General features: G+C 36.5%; 1 long non-coding RNA gene across 1 annotated transcript; it reads right to left on the bottom strand.

The window, feature by feature from the left end:
• Positions 1-848: 848 nt before the first annotated feature.
• On the bottom strand, positions 849-2,459 carry LOC117594211. The gene is made up of 3 exons (XR_004575574.1): positions 2,373-2,459; positions 1,083-1,124; positions 849-936 (listed from the first exon to the last, which is right to left on the bottom strand). It is a non-coding gene; the product is annotated as an uncharacterized LOC117594211 (long non-coding RNA).
• Between the last annotated feature and the right edge of the window lie 7,799 nt (positions 2,460-10,258).

Genomic DNA, 10,258 nt, shown 5'->3' on the forward strand with positions numbered 1-10,258 from the left:
TACATTTTCCTGCACTCTACAACAGAGAAACGAAGAAAGTGAATGCAGCAACCTCTACAGAGTTTGAAAATATATGATACATTCAGTTTTACAAAACAGGAATGCAAAGGTGTACTGATATGGACATACAAGATGCTAACATCATGCTTATGGAGAAGTGGTTGGACGATATAACTGTGGACTCTAAACTTTCTCTGGAAGGATTTGGCACACAATTCAGACTTGGCAAATTGGCCTACCCATAAAAATCATAGAGGTGGAGTACGCGTAGATGTAAACAAAGCCTGGAGTAAAACAGCTGTTATCCGAGACGCACTGCACTGTAGATGTGGAATTACTAGCCCCAAAAAATGTACACTGAATAGGTCCATATGTTTTATGTATATATACAGAGCTCCTTTGTCTCCTTATCTTATTCATCCTCGTGGCAGCAGGTAGTACATTAGAATTAACCGTGATAACTATTGATATTATGATCGTTTGGCCCCAAAAATTCCAAGGAACATATTGAGACCTATATCAATACACCATGGGCTTCCCATTTTGAAAAACAGAATGTGTCATATTTTCAAATGCTGTATAAGTTGGCCCATTCACATCGATTGCAGCCCAAAGATTACAAGACACATTTCTACATACTAGGATCACACTAGGTATTCGGTACATAAGGTTAAAAAGTAGAAAACATATCCTTTAAGAAGCAACTGCACCACAACAAAATGCTTTAATACAGCGCTTTAACTTAAAAAATGCATAATCTAAAAATACCTCTCCCATTTTTAGTTTCCTTTTTTTCCTTCTTGTTTTTGTTCTTTTTCTTCTTCTGCTTGTTTTTCTTTTTCTTTTCTATTTCGCTGTCTGTGGATGAAGAGCTATCAGAGCTCGAAGAATCAGAGCTGTCATCCCACTGATCCTCAAGCTTGGCAATGTTGTCACCTGAAATAGAAATTGAGAGTTAAATCATTAATAGAGGCAGCTACGGACTTTTTGATCAAATAAAGCACTGGTAAAACCGCAGAAACAGTTAAAAAGTGTTATAATATCTTAAATATTGAAGGTTTAAACAACGTAGAAAAACTTACCCACAGATGAGCTAGGACTTGGTCCTGAAGAAGTTCTTTGTCCTAAAATAAAAGGAAATCAGTGAAGAGATGATTGGTTACAATGGGTTCAACAATAAAAAACAACAACTGAAAATTTACTTTTGGGAGTTAACATTAGAAGCGCCTAGAAGGGGTCATTTTGTCCACAGCAAATAAAGAGAAAGTTCTGACATGAACTGACATCAGTACTCTGTAAAATTCCAGGACCCTCCTTCCATTAATTATCCTATATAAATCGGTTTTTATTACTCAGTATTTTTTATTTAAATCTTGTGATTGTATGTTTTTCATTGTAAGAAAAGGCTTCCGTCTTGACACCCTATCCCATATCCCATTCATATGAAGAATACGGGAGATTGTTGTCACATGTAGCACACAGCCAGTACTTGCCAGAAATTCCTGCAGTTCCTTTAATGTTGCTGTAGGCCTTTTGGAAGCCTCCCTGACCAGTTTTCTCATCTTTTCATAAATTTTGGAGGGACGTCCAGTTCTTGGTAATGTCTCTGTTGTGCCATATTTCCTACACTTGATGATGACTGTCTTCACTGTGTTCGATGGTATATGTAATGCTTTGGACATTATTTTGTACTCTTCTCCTGACTGATATCTTTCAACAAAGAGATCCCTCTGATGCTTTGGAAGCTCTCTGTGGACCATGGCTTTTGCTCTTAGATGCAACTAAGAAAATGTAAGGAAAATCCTACAAGAACAGCTGAACTTTATTTGTGATTAATCAGTCACTTTAAATGAGGGCAGGTGTGTAATGACTTCTATTTAACATAAGTTTGAATGTGATTGGTTAATTCTGAACACAGCCACATCCCCAGTTATACGAGGATGTGCACTCTTATGCAACCGGGTCATTGTAAGGTTTTTATTTGTCATTTTTCCTCCTCGAGGATTTCAGTTTGTTTTTCAATTTAATTATTCACATTATAGGTCACATTATAAGTGGAAAAAGTTCTGACATGATTCCTCTTTATCTCGTTCTTTTACATCACAAAAACCTGGCATTTTAACAGGGGTTTGTAGACTTTTTATATCCACTGTAAATTGAGGCCAAACCTTCATTCAGCCATGTTGTTTCCTGCCTTTGAAGGCTGTGATTCGCCAAAGTGGAGCCAGTTAAGAAAAGCGAATGTCTCTAACTGAGCTCATGTAAATGTGACCTCAAAAACCAATAGTGTACCCTCAAGTTGCGAACCAGTTCGGTTATCAACCCTACTATTCGCATATATGAATTTGGGCTTGCATGAAGATGTTACTAACCAGTCAGCTGGGTAATAGTTGTTCGGAGGAAGTCCCTCTCTTCCTCCAATGCCTTTATTTTCATTTTGAGCATCTTCATTTTCATGTTTTTATTGTTGGTGTAACTTGATGCAGCATCTAAAATTCAAAGATTGATACAAGATCAACAATGACATTAGATTCGTCATACAGCTCCCCTACCACAAATAATCAATACGAAACCTATTGGTGTTAAAGGTTGGTGTTTCCCCGAAATAAATTGTTGGGCTGGGTGGTAGCTACAGGTGTTGTCACATGGTGGTGCTGTTTCCATTAACTTCTCAAAGACAGGCTGGAGTACGTCTTATTCTTATAAAGCCTACAAAGTCTGAAGCCTTTATGGCCTCAGATATTTCACATTCTATGGATTATACAGAATGATTGAAGTAATACTTGCCACCTGAATCAAAGGATTCATTGAGTGTGTCTACATCCTCCATCACAGTAACCACAGGTGGTTCCTGGCCCTCTCGTTGCTGGACTTCAACATCCACCACTTCAGTCAACTCATCCAGCACATTTTTTGATGCCATGCCATCATCCCCCACTGTGCTAACAAGCACTTTTTTAGAACGCGTACTACGTGGCATTCTATAGACAAACAAAAACATGACTTTAGCTCACACATGCTTTATACGTACATACAAACAAGCCACACAAAATGTGTGTGCATATTTGCACTGAAACACATTTTGCAATGTAAGTAATTATGTAACTGCACTTTAAAAAGGCCCCTTAAAATGAGGTGTAACCAAAATGTTAGCTAAAACAACTTTGCAAATAGATTTGCCTAGATAGTTAAATTGGTCAATTTAACAGCTGAGACTACTAAGTTAGCTAATGTTAACTAAATACCTAAGCAAAGTTACTGCACTGACATATAACATTGTATTGGGCCATCTTAACCTTGACAATCGATGTGCTTCTACAGAAACATAGCTAAGATCAAGGTGTATTTAGCTAGGTGGATAGACTAAACGTGGCAACTTTGTTAAACATGACTAATAAAATTTTGGCCAGAAGTTGAACAAAAACGTTAGCTAGCTAGCTAGCCGGGTAGCTAGCGCCAGCTAAGCTGGCAAGCCCGACATAGTTAGCTCGCTTTTCTTACTAGCTAGCTAGATAGCTAGCTTTGTAGAACAGCAGACAGTTGTCATTTCCATCGCTAATTGAATTTAAGTTAACTCAAAGGGACAAAGTGAGGAAAACTATCTTTACTATGTAGCTAGCTAGCTTGGCTACTTTAGCTAGCCAGTATGTTAGCTAGTAGCTAGCTAGCTAATTTCGACAGGTAGGGAGAGATAGAGACGGTCCTAGACATTCACAAACATCGGTGCATTTGAAGAAAAACAAAATAACTGGATAAAAAATATTATACAATGACAAGATTAAAATATTCATACTTATAATTATACTTACTTATAGCTATTTACCTGAATTCACTCACTGAAGAATACCTGCTTCTGACGTAGGTGTAGCCATTTACTTTGATTTCTTTACGACAGTTTTGACAATTTTCAACTTGTAACTGCAAGACACAGGATAAGATTTTAAACCTCCCGCTTAAATCCAAATGCCATTGAATTCGTCATGCCCCATGCACTGCTTCATGTATTGTCAGCAAAACACGCCAGAAGAAATAAAAAAAAGATTATAAAATACCTCCAGAAGAAAGGACTGCTGAAAAAGTCTATGCGATGTCCTATCTGTCACCACAAGCAGAAAATGGTCAAGCATAGATGCAGAGATGGATATATATGGTAAGTTATTTTAATGTAGCTCATAAAAACAAAACGTAGTCAAGCCTCATGTTGCAATTTGCACTGATAAGCTTAGTGCAATTTGTGAAAGAAAAAATATTACTTGAAATGTAGCTACATTTATTTAGGTTGTAGTTTTTGGTGCATGCACAATGCCCTAACATAGATCAAAAGGTTGTTTTTGTGGATAGCTAGCATTACAATAGCCTACTGTCATGTTGGTCAATGTTGTGCAGTGTGCAGATATCTCATTTTATGCCAACATTTTAAATACATCAGCCAACTATGTAGGAAAGATATTTGTCAGTGTTGGGGCAGTGTTCAAGAACCTTTGGTCTCACAGCGTGTAGGCATGCAGGACCTGTGTGCGCCAGACATCCAAGACTGGCACTGCATGAACATATTTTATTATAGTTTGTATACTATATACAACTCGCACACTGCTTACAATGAATTTAAATATTTTATTACATTATCAATATTTAGCCATTCTCGGGTTACCCTTACAGATTGGTTAACATTCATTTATCGGTAGGTCAATAACTTAAATTAATTATTCAATAATAATCAACTGAGGCTTAGACAAAGATCAATCACATTATAAAAACATGAGGTACGTTCCAAGTAATATGACATTTGCAAATTCTTTTATAAAAAATTTCAGATTTGCACAGGGCCTACAATTGAGGCAAGTTGACATGATGGAGGATGGTATCGCCAAGAGCTCAAGGACGCTAACCAGAATGACAAAAATCCTGAGGAAGGTGAGAAAAGCAATGTCACTTTCATAGTTCAAATTGCCTATTCACAAAACACAATTATGAATCACTAACCAAATGTATGCTTTAGTAGCAGACCAACTTACAGTGTGTGGTAAAAATTTCTGATGGGGGTACCTCCTTTAACAATGATTCATTTGTTTGTTAAAACTGAAAAGTTTAGTAGCTAGTTAAAATAATTGTGATGCAGATAAATAGTGTTAACAGATTCAGTAACTTTTAAATTGTGAACATATATTTTTACTCATGTGAATATCTACATACGTATATATTGGAAACTGGTAATAAGTTAATCTTGAATTAAGACACATGCTGAATGTTTGTTCAATTCAGTAATACATTATACATGCTCCCTCTGGGCGATGTAATCCGAAATCACAATATTAACTTTCACTGTTATGCTGATGACACACAGTTATATATTTCAATGAAGCATGGAGAAGCCCCTAAATTAGCTACTTTGGAAGCATGCGTTTCAGATATTAGGAAGTGGATGACAGAGAATTTCTTGCTCTTAAACTCAAATAAAACAGAAATGCTCCTTTTAGGACCCAAAAAACAAATAGCGTTGTTAGCAGATCTCACTGTGAACCTCGACGGCTGCATGGTCGTATCCCAAAAAACTGTAAAAAACCTTGGCGTTACCCTTGACCCTGACCTCTCCTTTGAAGAACATATAAAATATGTCTCAAGAGTTGCTTATTTTCATCTTCGAAACATCGCAAAAATTAGAAACTTCCTATCAAAAACTGATGCAGAAAAATTAATCCATGCTTTCGTTACTTCTAGATTAGATTACTGCAATGCTCTTATCTCTGGTTATCCAGACAAATTAATAAATAAACTTCAATTAGTGCTGCACACAGCTGCTAGAATCCTAACTAGAACAAAAAAATTTGAACACATTACTCCTGTCCTGGCATGCTTACATTGGCTGCCTGTTAGGGTTAGGGCTGATTTTAAGGTTTTACTCTTAACCTATAAATCAATACATGGACTTGCTCCTACTTACCTTGCTGAAATGATCCAGCCATATATACCTACACGTAACCTTAGATCGCAAGACGCAGGCCTTTTAATTGTACCTAGAATTTCTAAACAAACAATTGGCGGCAGGGCCTTTTCTCATAGAGCTCCACTCCTGTGGAATGATCTGCCAATTAAGGTTAGAAATGCAAACTCAGTGCAAACTTTCAAGTGTCTACTAAAAACTCATCTCTACAGCACGGTTTATAATTAGGTGTAGCCTGGCCCGGGGGCGTGAAGGTGACCAGTAGGCTTGATACTGTCCACCCTTGCTGTCTTGCCAGGTGGGCTCTCGTCGCCACTGGGATGCCCTCCCTCCAATGCCCTTCGGGGGAAGAGTCACTGGCTTGTTGTTGATTCTCTGTTGCGCACTTGTGCAGTTGGGCTGTACGCTACTAGCAATACTCGGCCCTCATTCAGGGGGGTTGCGGTTGGTGGGTGTCCCTTTGGTTGATGCCTGGCAATGTGGTTGGATTGATTTCCTGCCTATTGGGCCCTGTCCGGGGCCTCCCCCGGGTAGGGCCACAGTGTCACCGGACCCCCCCGTCTCAGTTTCCAAGGTGTTACGCTGCTATATTATTGTGCTGGGGGACATGAGGGATGTACTACTAACTTTTCTCAGTTTCCTCCAATTTTAAATTTTAGAAGGAGATGAGGTCCTGGTCCACACCTGCGGATTACCTGGTTTGGGGGGACCGTTGCTGTTCCTGTCCTTGTCCACCTGGTCATACTTCTGACCTAGTCTAAAATCAAATATACTCTGGATTTAGCCAAGAGAAATTTATTTATTATTCCAATTGGACTCTTAATATCTCACCCGGCACAGCCAGAAGAGGACTGGTCACCCCTCTGAGCCTGGGTCCTCTCTAGGTTTCTTCCTAAAATTCGACCTTCTTAGGGAGTTTTTCCTAGCCACTGAAATTCAACACTACTGTTGTTTGCTCCTTGGGGTTTAAGGCCGGGTGTCTCTGTAAAGCACTTTGTGACAACTGCTGTTGTAAAAAGCGCTTTATAAATAAATTTTGATTGATTGATTGATTGACATTAACTAAGGTTCATGATGGTACCCATATTGTACATAACATGTTTATTTCCAAATGATTGAGGGAGCAGTGTCAGTTTAGGGCAATTTAGAATAATGAATTAGATTTTATTTCTAGATTGTATTTTATTTCATGCTCCCCTGAATCGTATTCCAATATCAATAAAAAATGTCTTACCTCTTCTCAAGGTTTGCAACAAAGCCTTGAGGAGATTCAAAAGGAGAAAGGGTTTTAAAATTGGATCCAGATCACTTTGGAGATTTGTTGTGATTGACGAATCCAAGTTCTCGCACAAGAGAAAGGTATAGAATTATAACTTTGACATGGCAACCCAGTGTCTGGGCTTTTGAACTAATAGAAAGTGATAACATACCTGTAATTGAAATATGTCTATACGTGTTCCTTCGCCTGGACATACACTGTAATACTGGAGATTTTTTTAAGTCAACTAAATTAACTGTTAGCTTAAATGACAAACCACTGTCTGATTTTAAACATGTATCTTGATTGGATCTTTCATACATAAAAAATATTGCACATTGTGAGGCTCAAATAACATTGTCTTGCATGTCCTTTTATTTTAGTACAATCGTGGAAGGATGGGTCCAACGTGGAGAAGAGAGGGATGGGTGTTTGGGATGCTGGAGGTCAAACACAACAGACGACGCCCAATCCTTAAAATGGTGAAGGACCGTTCTCAGGAAACCTTGATCCCTATCATCAGAAGACATGTGCGAAGAGGTTCCACCATTTTGAATGACTGTTGGAGAGCATATGTCAGGTCTCTGAATAGGCTGGGCTACAATCACCAAACAGTAAATCACACCAACAACTTTGTGGATCCTCAAAGTGGATGCCACACACAACACATTGAAAGAGCATGGCAGACAATAAAGGGGCAGGTCTGGAGACTAAGGGGTAATCGGAGCAAAAAGTTTTAAAAAAAACATCTACATTTAATTGAGTGGATGTACTGGTTGGGTAAGTAAAATAAGAATGGAGTACTCTGTCAACTCCTAAAAGACATCCAATCAATGTATCCACTCTGAGAAATCTGAAAATCTCAGTTATATGCATCTTTAAAACCCATCTGTGATTAAATAAGAAAATAGTTATTCTTTATTTATTCATAATTTTAATATGGCTATAGACTGTTTGTTGTATTGTTGAGTATGATTAAAAGTTGACTAGGATTCGCATTAGTATTTTCCTTAGGAGCAAAAAAAGGACATGTTTGGTACATTTTGGAGGGGCCACATGTTTGGAGGGGCCATTGCAAGTGCAAGTGAATGTCCTTATAGATAAAAATATATATATACAGGTCAATTAGGAGTGGAGCTAACATAAATTGTGCAATGCTGTTGTAAGTCTACTTTTGTTTTTAGTAGAGATTTTGATATATACAATTTTAAATTGAATAACACTTTATTGTTTAGTACACTTTTAAAACACTTAAAGATGCAATAAAACAACTAAAAACTAATTTACATTTCCACTGATCTGAACTACAAGCACTGTTTGTCTTCTAAAGTTTTAGTTACAATAACATAGACTAATTACAATTATATAAAATCTGATTGAAATTATTTAAGTTTGTGGTTTTGCAATATGAACAAAGAATAAAAAAAAATCTGGATTATATTGATTTTCTTTTATTCACTTAACATTAAATCACTTATTCCTTTGTAATAACATTGTAATTCCAATGTAAATACATACTAATTGACATTTTATTGAGCGTAATGTCTAACAAGATTGATTTCATTTGAATTACATTTAATGTGATCTAACCCTTTATTCCCTTGCAGATCACAACTTATTCCCTATGGTCGCTGTAACATAGTAACTAAATCGCAATTAATGCGTAAATGGATCTTGTTTCACTTTACATTAATTCACTCGTTCCTTTTTAATAAACTTGTAATTACAATGTAGGTACATAGTAATTGACATAGGATTGAGTGTTGTAATGTGTAACTGCATTGATATTAATTTTTAATTACAATTAGTTAAGCTAACCCATTTTTCACTCCCAGATCACGACGTATTCCCTGTGGTTGCTGTAACATAGTAACTGCATAGTACTTGATGTTTAAATCGGTCTTGTTTCACTTTACATTAATTCACTTATTCCTTTGTAATACCATTGTAATTACAATGCAATTGCATAGTAACTGACATTTGATTAAGTTTTGCATTGTGTAATAACATAGAATTTTTTTTGTAGTACACTTAATATTTCTTACTCTGACATAGAGAAAAATATTAACACTTTCAGAATGAAATATACTACATTTGGTGCTTGCCTGTGACATTGCATTGTTATTTCTAATGATATTATTATTCTATATTGTACTGTACTTTCAAAGGGATCGGAATAAAAACAAATTAACCAAGTGTTGTTCCCTTTCACATGAACACCAAACATTTTTCGAAACATTTGACTTACAGTGCAGCTATGATGAAAGGGATAATTAAATGTCTTTCATTTCACACTTTGTGTAGGTACATTATAGTTAGATGAATATCAACTGCAAAGACACTGCTCAACAATCAAATAAGATAGTTGAAGATAATGATAGGGTTTGCCTTGTGTCCTAGACTAACATTGGTGATAAGAACGTATGTAGTTACATGTAACAAGGTTAATGTAGTTACATGTAACAAGGTTAAACTTCAAAATGCATTGTTAACAGTGTCACATTGAAATTACAAAAGTGTAATTACAGCCCATGTTAGTTACACATGTAACTACACACCTTGTAATTACAGATAAATAAATCATTAGTAATTACACTTGTGGAACAATCATGTTTGTAATTACATCACTTTGTTCCAATTGTGTAATAACTGATACAGATAAACCCGTATTACATAGTAATTACATGTTATTTACATAGTATTTAATAGTATCTACTATGTTATAAATGCGTTAATTAAAATGTTATTACATCTAATGAATGTAGACTTAATGTAAAGTGTTACCCAAAATTGGATTATCAATAGAACACATAGGAACATACTCCCCCAGTCCAAATTTTGAACAATACATGGCAAATGTACAAGCTATACTTGCCAAAAGACCACCCAATGGAATTACCCATAATACACTTCACTCCATACTTCCCCCAGTCCAAATTTTGAAATTTACTGGGCAAATGTACATTTTCAGTGTATTACATTGCCGGTGGCAGTGTAATACATTGCAAATGTACACAAAATTGGATTATCATTAGAACACATGGGAACATACTCCCCCA

Source organism: Esox lucius, unplaced genomic scaffold (genome assembly GCF_011004845.1).
Source record: "Esox lucius isolate fEsoLuc1 unplaced genomic scaffold, fEsoLuc1.pri scaffold_44_arrow_ctg1, whole genome shotgun sequence".
In the NCBI taxonomy this organism is placed as follows: Eukaryota; Metazoa; Chordata; class Actinopteri; order Esociformes; family Esocidae; genus Esox; species Esox lucius.